General features: G+C 41.7%; 1 protein-coding gene and 1 long non-coding RNA gene across 4 annotated transcripts in view; both read left to right on the top strand.

Annotated features, from left to right (window-relative positions):
- Positions 1-5,977, top strand: part of LOC129487191 (uncharacterized) — a 38,620-nt gene extending 32,643 nt beyond the window's left edge. Inside the window, exon 2 of the long non-coding RNA XR_008659259.1 lies at positions 3,935-5,977. This is a non-coding gene — a long non-coding RNA (uncharacterized lncRNA). The remainder of the gene's footprint in view (positions 1-3,934) is intronic.
- The window catches only part of TMEM260 (transmembrane protein 260), a 311,795-nt gene that overhangs the window by 199,023 nt on the left and 99,233 nt on the right, over positions 1-13,539 (top strand). The gene's annotated exons all lie outside the window — the stretch shown is intronic.

Genomic DNA, 13,539 nt, shown 5'->3' with positions numbered 1-13,539 from the left:
CACGGAGTTGGGAAAGGCTTATTATAGGACTTGTGTTTTGCTGAGTGGTTCTAAGGTTTAAAAAAGTGCAGGCCCATTCTGGATTGAGCGCCATCAAAAACAGAGGCAATTCAGTAATTGGGTATTAATAATTTGATTTAGGAGATAGAATAATTAAAGTGGGGCTAGCATCATCAATAGCAAAGTCTTTTGTGTTAGCTGGGAGTGGGGAGGGTTGTAGTCACTTTTGTGGCTGCAGAGTATCCTTGTCTCTGCTGCTTCAGACAGGGTCATGGAGAGAACTTGTCTGATCCTTGTGCTGTGAGCGTAGTTTATGTTCAGCTGGGGCATCAATGCAGTTGCTTTTCACTTTCTCAAGGGACCAGGCCCTTGATTGCCATTTTAAGGAGCTAGGACTTAAATGTTGAAAAGTTTTGAGGAGTGAAAAAACAAAATTTCTGTTTTGGAAAGACCCCTCAGGTGGTATATGGAGGGTGGCTTTTAATATAAGACGAGATACAGATGGCCCCATAGGAACAGAAGAAAGAAAATGCTCTGGGCAGTGAGGCTGGAGAGCAAAGGACTGAGAAGAGATGCTTTCAGGGCAGAAAAGAGAAAACTTGTGCTGCTTAACAATTCAAAGAGAAACAACAATACCAAGTTCCTTGAACAAATCATAGGAAGCTTCTTTATCTTTGTGATTTAATTGGGGAAAATAGCATTTTAAAAAGTGTCCTTTTTCGCCGGGCGCGGTGGCTCATGCCTGTAATCCCAGCACTTTGGGAGGCTGAGGCGGGCGGATCACCAGGTCAGGAGATCGAGACCATCCTGGCTAACACGGTGAAACCCCATCTCTACTAAAAATACAAAAAATTAACCGGTCATGGTGGCGGGCGCCTATAGTCCCAGCTACTCTAGAGGTTGAGGCAGGAGAATCGCCTGAACCTGAGAGGCGGAGCTTGCAGTGAGCCAAGATCGCGCCACTGCACTCCAGCCTGGGCCTGGGCGGCAGAGCGAGACTCAGTCTTGAAAAAATAAAAAAAAAGTTTCTTTTTTCTTGAAAAGTAAAGCCCAGTGTTTACTAAGTTCCTGCATGGACAAATAGTTTCTGGAGTCACCTAAAACTTGTAGCCTTTTGGCTTCAGCTCTGGTAATGCCCCTACAGTAGCCTTTTCCCACTTAGGATTGAAAGAGTTTGCAATATGTTCATCCTGGCACAATTCAAGGAAATACACCAAAGCAAAGAGACAGCTGGTTCAGGATTTTCTTTGGGAGATAAATTCTGTCTGTCCAGGACCGTGAGTCCTGAATCACCTGCCAGGAGCCTGAGCAGCAGAGAGAGGGACAGGTGAGGAAATGGGTGAGGTCACTCTGCTCAGGCCTGGTTCTCCAGCTCTCGCTTCATCTGATTTTGCCCCAAAGGAAGACTAAATGGGCCATTCTGGAGAAATAAGAAATTAGTAGAATACAATAAAATACTGGAAATGAGGAGAAAAAAAAGAAAACTTTGGTGTCAGGCAGGAGGTTGGCAGGATCTGGGCAGAGAGGGGAGGGAATGGTCTTACTTTTAAAAACAGGGTCCTAATTATATTGTTTCCCTGATTTTTTTTTTAAACCACAAGATTGTCATTTACTGATATAAAAACAGATGAATAGAGAAGACTCACATGATAGAAGGAAAAATGAACTGAACGATGAAATCAGTAACAGCAAATCACATAGTATTATAACTACTAATGACCATAAGGAATTTTAGTTATTGGGGAGGGGGGGGAAGGATATGAAGAGATCCAAAAGTCTTTTTTTTAGTCTTTTTAGAAGGGGGGAAGAATTGCCTCAAGTCGCTTAACTATAATCTGTGACAGCACATTTATGTAAATAGCTTTGAGCAGAGTGCTTCTCAACATTTTCTTCTATCCCATTTAACATAAATGTTTTGAGGAACAGATATTGGCTTAAGAGCAACATTTTATAAAATTCAGATGACTTGTTTACTTTTACAAGCCTATTCTGCAGATTAATTTTTCTAAAACTGTTTTTTTTTTTAAGCCAAATGAAACCCGCAGAAAGTGAGGATTCTATTAGTTCATGACCTTATGTTTTAGTGGCAAAAAAGTGGCTTTGCAACCCATAAAATGTGTTAATGTAGGGATAGAAATCTTTATCCTTCCACTTATACTAGGTCCAATCAACAGAATGGATTGGGCCTAAATAATCTGACATTAGTATTAAAGCAAATATTTAAAAACACATGTATCCATTACCGGTACATTATGTATGGAGTTTAGTTCTTGGTATTAAGATACATCTTGACCCCAAAAGTGTTCAGTAGAAACCATTACTATATGTGAAGTTAGGCAGGGAATACAGATTATGATTTATATCCATTTTTCAATTAGTAGCAGAGAAAAGATTTGATGGCCATTTACAAATTGATTAACAAGGCAGCAGATTAAAAAGATGGTACCTTGTGGCATTCTTTGCTTTATTGTCTTTGCCTGTGACCAGCTGCAGTGTTGAAGGACATTTGCCATGAGCAAACTGCGCATCAATTTTCAGATTTCACAAGTAAGCAATGCTGGCACTAGCACAAAAGGCATGCCAAAGCCTCCAAAAACCATAAGCCAGTTCAGTGATCAACAAGGTGGAAGTGGCGTTACCTATGGCTATATGGTTAATTTTTACTGTTTTCCAAAAATATAGTTTTAGTCATTTCAAAATATATCTCACTTTCCATTCAATTGTCCAGGTTTTCCAGCACCTAATATGTTAATTACCCAATAACTCAGTGGTCTCCAGCCTTTTTGGCACCAGGGACCAGTTTAGCGGAAGACAATATTTTCATAGGCTGAGGGGTTGCGGGGGTGGTTTGGGGATGAAACTGTTCGGCATCAGATCATAGGCATTAGTTAGATTCTCATAAGGAGCACATAGCCTAGATCCCTCGCATGTGCAGTTCACAACAGGATTCATGCTCTTAAGAGAATCTAATGCCACTGTTGATCTGACCCCGAGATGGAGCACAGGCGGTAATGCTCCCTCACGCGCTGCTCACATCCCTCTGTGCGGCCCAGTTCCTAACAGACCAAGGACCAGTACAGGTCCATGGCCAGGTAGTTGAGGACCCCTGCAATAACTCATTTCTTTAGCACATATCATTTTGAGCACCTGCCATTTGTTTTCATTCTGTCAAACCCCATGGGAGTCTATACATAGATGGATAATACATGGCCCCTGCCCTCATGGAGCTTATACTTTACATGAAGAATCATTAAACATTAAATGGTGGTCTGTTAAGAATATAACACTAAGTCAATAACCAAAGGCATAGTAAATTGCTTAAATGTCAAATAAGTGGAATAGCTGGCATAAGTGCTCTCAGCTCATGTCAAGCAGGAAATCACTGTTGGGTTGGAGTTGTCAGTTGTAGCTTTCTGAGAAAATAGGTAGCAAGCTCGTTCATGAAAGATGAATTGGGGCAGAGGTATGCTGGTAAAAACCAGCTCCTGGGATGGGGAGCCTGATTTGTAGCATTTGTCAATGTCCTCAAATACTCCCACCATGGCTGACTTAAAACTACCAATCAAACATTGATGAATGTGAAGTGGGATGCCCACACTTGGCACACATGAGCCAGTGCAAGCCAACTCCCACACCACTAAATGGAAGATTGACAAGCGATCAAGATTCATTCAGCTCAACAAGTATTTTGAAAAAGGAAAGAACTGTATGGTTTTAAGTTCTCTCAGTAAGTAAAATAGCATTTTGCCTTACTCCCTTCTCCTCCCCAATTCCCTCAGCACAGTCCTAATTATAAACTGAACGCCTTTGAAACCTACATGAAGCACCTTTCCTATTAAAGGTGACAATGCTGACATAGCACCAGCACTGCCTTTAAGGTGCTTTTCTCTAGAGTACTGGCCTTGCCCTAATCTATTTACTTGATCTTTCTCAGCATCTCTTATGAGCAGGTCATACATTTCCAACACAATGGGTCCAGATCAGAAGTGCAGGCTGTGCCCTCAGAACGCGTCGAAGTTGCATACAAGCGCAGAATTAGACCACATTTAAAACGTGGTAGAACTTGGCTGATTTGCTCCCTCTTGGCCATCCATTTGAAGTGTGCAGTGAGGACCCCAAGTCCTGATCTCATCATTCAAGAGATGTTAAAATGCCTGTGGTGAATCTGACTTTAATTTACCATGACTGCTAAAACAGAGGCTTTGGAAACTAAAGCAGTAGCAAGTCTCCTGTGTGAGGCCAGAGCTCTTGAGGGGGCATTTAGCAGCAGCAGATTTTACACGTATGAATCCAAAAAAATTACTGCGTCTTAAATATTTCTAGCAACCTTCCAGGTTCCCAGTTCATGGCTCAGCAGGGGAAAGGCAAGGGGCTCGTTCATTCATTCATTCACTATAAAAGGATTAAAATAGACCTCGGTTTTTCTGGCTTCAACCCTTGCCTCCTTTTTCCTTTTTCTTTTCTCACCCCTGCCCCATCCCTTACCTTTTTTTGCTACCTCCCCTTCCATGAACCCTGACTAACAGACAACCCACATGCTTATAAAAACAGCTCTTGAAAGAATAGTTCTGACGGTTACTGGGATGAGATTGCTCCAGTGCTCCCAAGCAGGAGGCATAAAAAACCCAGAGCAATCTCCAGCTGTTCCAAAGGCAGATTGTACAGCAGTTAGAGATACAGAAAATTGCAACCTCTACCAGACCACAAGGACAGGCCCCCATTCTTCTCAATCTTTGAGACCCCCAATACTGCTTCATCTTGGGGAGTTTCTGGGTCTTCAGATCTAGATTCTCATCAGCTGAATAAAGCCTTTAACCTGTATTTGGATCACTTGAACTATTGATTTTTCCCTGACAGAACAAATGTGTATTGACCATCTCCTCTTGCCAAGTACTTATCCAGGTGCTTTGGGTATGTTGGGGCTCAGAAAAAAATATGCCAAAGTGAAAAACTCAGAAGCAGCCTCAGTAGCAAACATTTTTCTCTGACCTTCTCCTGCTCTCTTATCCCTCAGTTCCTTTCTCCCCCAAGGCAGGTCATAGAAACCAGAACCCCCTTTCCCCAAAGCCAGCCATAAAACCGAAAAAAGCCTTACTCTAACTTTCCCTCTGCCTTACTATGTAAAAACTGGCCATAAAGAAATTATCTGACTTCCCTTGTTTAGGTCATTAGACTGCCATTCCAGAGAAGGAGGAAATGCATTCTCAGAGAAGCCAAGAAGAATCTAAACAAGCCGTGCTGGGCTTCCCAGCTCAGTCTACAGCTAGCATTAGATGTAACCCTTTCTGCCCAATCATATTTCGACACAATTGTCCAGACTTTGTTGAACCTAAGCATAAAAATGGATACTTCCTCTGTTATCCTTGAGTCTTCATTCTGAAGGCTCCTGTGTATACACATTAAAGAAATTTGCATGCCTTTTCTCTAATCTGCCTTTTGTGAGTTGATTTTTCCACAAACTTTCAGAGGGCCAAAGGGAAAGCTCTCTCTTGGCCCCCACAGCTCTATCAGTGAGCAGAGTAAAGAAAAGACTTCCTGCTCTCATGTAGTCTACAACCCGGCCATCCACAAAAACATGGGCTGCCTGCTTTTGGTTGGGACAGCGGTTTTATATAGGGGAGCCATAAACATAATGATTGAAGTAGAATTCTAAGTTTCTAGGCCCACTGCCCATTCCCCAAATATTGTTTATGACCATAATCTTCTCTCTGACTTCCTATTTTCATTCTAAATTGGAATAAATGACTTGGTCTTTACCAAACACTGCATGTTTCCGAAAGGACTTCCAAAAGGACTTTCCAGAAAGTACCAGACTCTTAGGAATGGCATGTGGTGGGAGATTAAAAATACATTCTTAATTTATTTGATAGGAGCAATGGGGAGGTCAAATAGCTTACTGATTTCTCTAATTATATGTCTAAATCACCAACTCATTGTGTTTGCTAAGAATTACTAACACAATAAATGAAGTACTACCAGAATGGTCTTTTATTGTCTAGAATTTCTGGTGTATGGTGATAATAACAAGCGAACTGACTTTTAGTTGGTTTTGTTTTTAAATTCTCTGCAGACAATGTACCTCTATTTTGCCTGCACCCTGATCTGACATTCCCACCCTTTCCCCTCTCTTGGGACACCAAAGCTCTTATTTCAAGTATTTTCTTAGACCTTTCTCATCTAGAAAGTCTCTTCTGACAAATCCATGCCAAGCTGACTCCCAATATCTGTTTCTTCTGCGATTTTCTGTAGCTGTTATACTCTATATCTTTATAGCCCTTATTTAAATGCAATGCTAAATGTGTTTAACTATTCCTTCCTATAAATCATGTTTCTCCTCAAACAGAATTTAATGAGGGCATAACTGGGTCTGGAATCCATCACCTACCAAATGACAGAAATTGTTCATCAATTGGTAGTGGATGAAGGTGTGGGTGGCAAGTGCAAACCAGTACCTCTCAAAGGCCCTGCTCCCCTCGCTGTAGGAAAGCATATCAATGCCCCAGCCTGGGCCCAAGTTGTGCTCCTTGCAGAGACTCAGCTACATCTAGCAATGTCTAATGACCTAGTGCAACAGCCCACCAAGTATCTCCTAGGAGGGAGTGGGGAGTCAGGCCAGTGAGCGTAATCTGGCAGCAACATTTCAGGAATAGTGGGCAGAATGATTCTGAGTACAGGGTGGGCACTTAGGCTTGGGTTAGAGGGAAAAAAGGAAGGATATAAAAGCTCGTCGAAACTTCAGGGCCCCAGTTGTACTGCTGGGGACCTCTGTAACGAGTCTCACAAAAGGTTGGGTCTCTGCCCTCCTTTGCCACAAATTCTTGTGCAGCTTCCACAGCATGGTCTCCAGACAATGACAGGAGCCCTGTGCAGAAGCAGTATGATGAGAAAAAATAGCATCAGGAAGGGGTTGTAGTGGCTGACAAAGGCAGTGCCTGTCAGGGATGGTCAAGCCCAGCAGGTGCCACCGATTAATTGTAAAACCCTAATATTTATTAAAAACATAACCTTGCTCCTCGCACTAAGCTAGTGTACTTTATGCATGTTATTTTAATTGTTCACCATCCTATGAGATAGTTTGATCTCATGGATACAGTGTTATAGAATCAGCATGGCAACTGACTGGATTTGTTCAAGAACACACAAGGCACACCCCAGGAAACAGACACACTTGTGGGGTGAGCTCTCCAGGAGCTGAATATCAGATGAGTGTTTCCCGTGGCTGTTTTATTCATGTGACCCCATTCAATTTCACAGGTTGACGAACCCCTGGAAAATGTGGGTGGTAATAATAAAGTAATCATACTGGGTTAAGGAGAAGGTAGATAAACACAAATCACAAATAACACAAAGTAATCTGTGCTCAAATATCCGGAGGGATGGCACTGTCCTGACAACCCCAGGATAGCTCTGTAACTAGGAGGAAACTGATTAGCACTGATTGCTAGCAGATTGCTGTCCCCTGCAGGGCGAGAAGACAGAAGACACGCCTTGGGGATGTGCATGAGGGTGGGAAGCCTCTCACCATCCTTCCTCTCCCCCTGCCACCCCTAGGGGAGGCTAATTAGCTGGTGCCTATTCCTAGGCCCCAAAGAAGTGACTGCTCCTTCACTACACTTAGGTCAGTGGTCTCAACTTCAGCTGCTGGGTGTTAGAACCACCTGGGGGCTTTAAGAGTGTCCCCATTCACCCTCTCAGAGATATATAATGTAATTGGTCTAGGGTATGGCCTGGGGGCATCAGGAAGTTTTAAAGGTCCCCCAGCTGTTTCTGATGGGCAGTTGCCAAGGTTGAAAACACCTGGGTTACAGCAAGCCCTGATAAAGGAGAATTGATTGCACTTACATTTATTGAGCAACTATTATCCCCAGCCATTGTGTTGGGTGCTTTATACAGATCCTTTATAATCCTTAAAATCAACTTGCAAGTGGCTATGATCATCTTAAGGTTGAGTTAAGGTCACAGACAGTCCATTCCATTTGCCAGTCCCCAAACCCAATCTTTTTCTGCTAAATCTGTTTCCTCTCCTGGAAGGACAACAACCGTCATTCCAAACACTGAAAGAGAGATAAAAAGAGATCACAGACTGTGTTCTCAGACACTCTTTGTTAAAGATATCTGTGAAGAATTGTAAAGAGAGGCTCTATGACACCTTTTCCACAAAGATTGCATAACTGCCATTGAACCTGCCTCCTTCCACACAGTTTTGCTGCCCATACCTCCAGAAAGGGTCTGTCTCTGTTACTTGATACTTCCTTTTTCTCATCCTTATAATGGTGCTATGCTAGGTGCTAAAGGATATAGTGAGATAGAGTACACAGTGCTTGTCTTCAGGAAAATCCTGACTTCGGTGATTGACTGAGTGACAAGTATTAAATGAAACTACTTTGGAATAGTAATATAGGGCAGGAGGCTAATCATGTGAAAGGCAGTGAATTGCTCTAACCCTTTATTTAAAATGTGGCCCTTAGACCAACTGCACCAACATCATGTTAGAACTTATTAGAAATGCAGACTTTCAGGCCCCGCCCAGACCTACTGATTCAGAATCTGCATCTTCAACGATCGCGGTGTGATGTATTTGTACATTAACGTTTGAGAAGTCATGGTCAGGAGCTGTAGCAACATTACTTTGGTCCCATTTTGTTGCCGTAGGAACATCTGTTTTATCTTTTTTTTTTTTTGAGAACTAAAACTCATCCCCCCTCCCCCAACACACACACTTTTTTTAAGGACATAGTTGCAATTCTCCCTGCCCTTCTGAAAGTACAGAAAACCAAGATGAGCAGAGAACCGGGATCTTGTTCATAACTAAGTCTTTTGTAAGGCTTCCGTATATGGCCCCAGGTGCCCTGGCACAGCTGCTGATATTTAGTTACGTTCTGCACCAGCAATTCTAGCATTTGGGAATGACATTCATTTTTCTCTCTCTGGATTATGAAGGCCTAGGGCAAAGGAGATGAAGAAAGCGGCACTCGGAGGAAATCTGTATTGGAAGTATCAGGTGTGGCAGCGAGGTCAGAAGCATTTTCATTGTAGGTTCTGGCATTTTATTTAGGCCTTGGCAATCTATCTCTTTAAATGGAGATGGGAGAATTTCTTTAATAAGGCCACAAAGAAAGATTTGTAGTTCTAAAGGGCTCAACATTTGACTCACAAGCCCTCATATTGAGTTACACCCTAAATAGGGTTTGTGTTCTCTCTGTTTGCAATAATTACTCTTGGAAACGTTCAGTGAGGTCTTCTCGATCATGATCTTCAAATACTTGTAATATTAATTGTTCTGTTTAATAAGGAAATCACAGCCCCATTTAACCTTACGTCAGTGTATGATTTTCATTTAGTCAAGTAATGAAGTGAATAGGTTCTTCAGATCCTGGATCTCGTTAACGAAACTGTTCTGCAACTTGTTTTATCATTAAGAATAAAGACCCACCTTTGCTATTGAACATTGCCAGAAACAAAACCTACTCAAAGGGAGGAATGAATTTGCACAGACTGGGAAACTCTGGAGTTCAAAGGATGTGGGTGACTTTGAAACAAACTGTGTTGATTCTTTCAAAGTTGCAGAATTATGCAATATAGTGTTTGCATTTGGGAGAATTAATTATGATCCCAAGTCATGGGTTAGAAATATAATTAAACTGATTAGTGTCATAGGATAAAAATAAAAAGCGAGGCTGTGACAGCTTCCCGTGTCCCCCTTTCCCCTCCCCCAGAAAGGCTCTTAAAGGAACTTTTAAAACATAAGCCTTTGTTCCCTCGATCTATGGTGCCTGGGTCAGGTGGACCCTGCGGCGTGGCTGAAATATTTCAAACAGTCACTCACAAATGTGTCATTTGACCTGCTGTTCTTCCAAAGAGGTATGAAAAATATGTTTCTTGCTGAGATAACTTGAAATCAAATAAACATAATCTCTTTAATTCTTTCTAAATAGTTCCATATTTTACATCTAAACACAATAGAACACAAAGCTTCTGGCTTTAAAAAAAGTTTTTTATTTTTTATGTGTGTGGTGGTGTGGGATTTTTCTTCCTTTTAGTTCATGTTAGTTTGAATGTAACAGTATAATTTACATTTAAAACCGTGGGAATATATTTCCCTCGGTTTGGAGACACACAGAGCATATGGCAATAAGGTTACTTGGTTAAATGTATAAGTTTGCTTTTATGAGTGCTATCTTTAACAAGGACATATGTTCTTATTTACATTAACCATCACTTGACAGACCAGAGGAGTCTTCACCATGGCTTGCAACAAATTGAACAATATTTTCTTATGTAAAATTGGTTCTGGTCCATTGTTTTTATTTATCTGAAATAATGGCACTCACTCAAGTTTGTAATAACACTGTCATGGCTGAAGGGAGTTTGCTTTAGGTATTATATCTATTATCTGCTCCCTCTCCTTTCTTTAAACAGAATCTCTAAGGGGAAAGTCTAAATGTGGCTTGGATTTAAGAAGAAGAAGAAGAAGAAGAAAAAACCCAAAAGCTTCCCTAAAACCTCATTGTGTAGGATGTTATTTTAGATTGTTTTAAGATTTTTAATAATTCTTATTTGTTTGCCTTTGGCTTTGAGCATTGGATAAAAGAGAACTTGCCTTATTCTTAGGGGAGAATTAGATGGCGTGGAGTTGTCACACAATGCTCCATCCATTTTCTTTGCTGTTTTATGAGGCAAGCCTACCTAACCTTTTGCCCAAACAAAAAGTATTTACCTGGTACTCCCCAGCAGTGGATACAGTTAGCAGTTTGGAAGTGTTTGCTTTTCTTCACCACTAGGGTATGCTCTAGTGCCATAAGATATGCATGTTTTTTTCTTTAGATCGTTGGCAAGGTGGATGATGAAATGCCTAGAAAAAAACAAAACAAAACAAAAAAACACCTTTCCATCTAATTACAGAAGTGTCCCTTTAATTGTCTTAGTAAGACTGGATTATGTTCGCCAATTTGATTAAGGTGGAACTGAAGACAACTTCAACATTCATGCCTGACAATATTTTGAGTGAGTTTATATTTTGTATTTGAAGTTGTTCTACTTAGCTCCAGTGCAGTGGTGAGAAATACTATGTCCCTTCCATTCACAAGCTACATTTTCAGGCAATAACTCTCACTTTACTTATAAGCATCAGTGTGGGCCCAGCACATGAATGTGTAGTGAGGTTACTTGGGCAGAATTAACACCTTCGAAGACAGAAAGATGTCTGCAAGCCAGGATGGATGTGTCTCCCATTTTTGTTAATTTCCACCATCTTTAAAAAACCTAATCACCATCTATGTGGCAGACCTTCATCAATATCAATACATTCTCTAGAATTAGAAGGCTTAGCTTGAGGGTTTGCTGCCCTCATCTCAAATCCCTGGCAGAAGCCCCCGCACTTGATCTTGGGTTCCCCGGGGTAGTGGTAAGAGCACAGTGCAGGATCCCTGTGGTGGCTGGCTATGCTGGAGAACTGCTCTGTGTTCATCACTGTGATGATTCTAGCACATTTGAGCAGCACCTCCTCCTTCATCCCTCTAGTAGAACGTCTTCATTCCTATCTTCCATCTTCCTTCCTCCCTAGGAGAGGGCAGGTCATTGAGATTCTCTCTTGGTACTGTGGCCCTTCAGTTCCCTTTATGCCTCTGGTGACCTAACGTCCTTTTGCTCCTGGACCTTTAAACAGCTTCAAACCCCAAATAACTTCCTCCTCCAGTACATTAATCATAATATGCAGCAAAGGCTAAAACAAGGTCCTTATAGCTGGGACCGTTTGTCTCCCTGGGTGTCTAAGACTCCTGCTCAGGGTTCAGTGACTACCACCTCTGGGTCTCACATTCTCTTTCTGACCAGAGAAGGTTGCCCAAGACTGCTTTCCCAAAAGTATGTGACTGGGTCTGCCTGGGCAGATGGAGGCCCAGCTCAGAGGAAAGCTTTGTGTGCCAACTTGAATAGGTTGGCTCCGGAGGGACCACAGCCCAGAAAGCTATCTGAGATGGACCAGGGTGCCAGGCTTCCTTTGCCTCTGGGGTTAAAGGGACCCCTGTAGATGTCAAGTACCACCTGTGTGGTACTTGATGATCCTCTATTCCTGTGAACATCAAGTTAGATTCAGAGTCGACAGTGTTCCAGCTTCCTTTTCAGGTGGTGGTGAATGCTCTTCAGTTGAAGCTGTCTCTTGCACAATGGGGACACAAAGAGGTACCTTGGGAGATTTAGAAACACCCCTCCTGGTAATCTCCACCCAGCCCCTTTCAAAGCCACCCCAAATAAAAGTAGAATCTAAATAAAAGCAGTGCACCTGCTATGCAGGTACAACTTGAAGCCAAGTCGTGTAACGAGCGGTCCTTCCAAGTTCTAACCAGAGCCCCAACCCTATGGACATCAAGTCATCATTCTTCTGGTATGAAGACCCCATGCTGACTCCTGAACAAACCCTTAAGACTTCTGTTTCAGAGGCTTAGGAGAGCTAGCTCCTACTGGGCTCTAAGCCTCTGGGGACAAATGAGCACAATCTGCCCTATTCCTTATCCTGGGGTTCTGTCAGGACCAGGAGCCCCCAGAGTGCCAGGTTCTATGGACCTCAGAAACCTCTGAGAATACCCATGAAGATGGCTTATGTGGTTAACAAAGCTCCTGCACTGACTCTCACTGACCCTGAGTCTCCTCTTACTCTCTTGAAGTTTCTTCTGCCTCTGTGCTTGTGTGACTTGCAGACATCTTTGGGCAGCAAAAGCAAAAGCAAACCCAGCAATCTTCTTCTTCTTATCTGGGCAGCAGCATAAAACTATGCATAGAAAAAGCACAGGCTCCAAATTCCTCCACTTGTTAGTGATGTAATCTAGGAGGATTATGCAAACTTTCTGTACCTCAGTTTTCTTTTTTGTAAAAGAAAGGTAACATGTGACACCAGGCTTAGTGTGGCATACTGCCATCCCCAAAGTGAAAATCAGTGCCATCAGCTGAGGCAGAGAATTTGTCAAGCTAAGTGCATTAACTGATCCATTCATCTGAAGTTGGTTTACTCAATCATATTTGTCAAAACCTCCTTTAAGGAGGAAGTATTATATTATTCCTTCATGGATTTATATCACTTATCAAACAAGCTGTAATTCAAATGGCAAATGTTTGACAGACTTGAAAAGAAAAAAATTCTGAGGTTTGCAAAAGCATAAATATGTTTTCATACCATGCTATTGAATTTTCCCCACCAAACATTTCATAATATATTGACTTTTTTGGTCATTACAATTATTTAACTGACATTTATTAAATGTACTGTGGGAAAAGTTGGAGGTATAAAAATGAAAAAAAAAAAGTTCCAATTTATAAGCTACTGATATCCCACCTGGGGATACAGCCACACACCTAGGAGCTATAAAGACAGTTTGTCAAATAGAATTTGTGCATAATTATGGTTGCTCATAGTTTATGATGATGAATGCTATTTGATACTCATACATCAAAATACAAATGCATTTATATTTGGGAGTATTTTCCCCCAAGCCACTTTACCTGTTGAATACAGTGACAGGAATGTATATTATAGAAAGAACTTTG

Source organism: Symphalangus syndactylus, chromosome 8 (genome assembly GCF_028878055.3).
Source record: "Symphalangus syndactylus isolate Jambi chromosome 8, NHGRI_mSymSyn1-v2.1_pri, whole genome shotgun sequence".
Taxonomy (NCBI): Eukaryota; Metazoa; Chordata; class Mammalia; order Primates; family Hylobatidae; genus Symphalangus; species Symphalangus syndactylus.
This window is presented reverse-complemented; position numbering and strand designations above follow the sequence as displayed.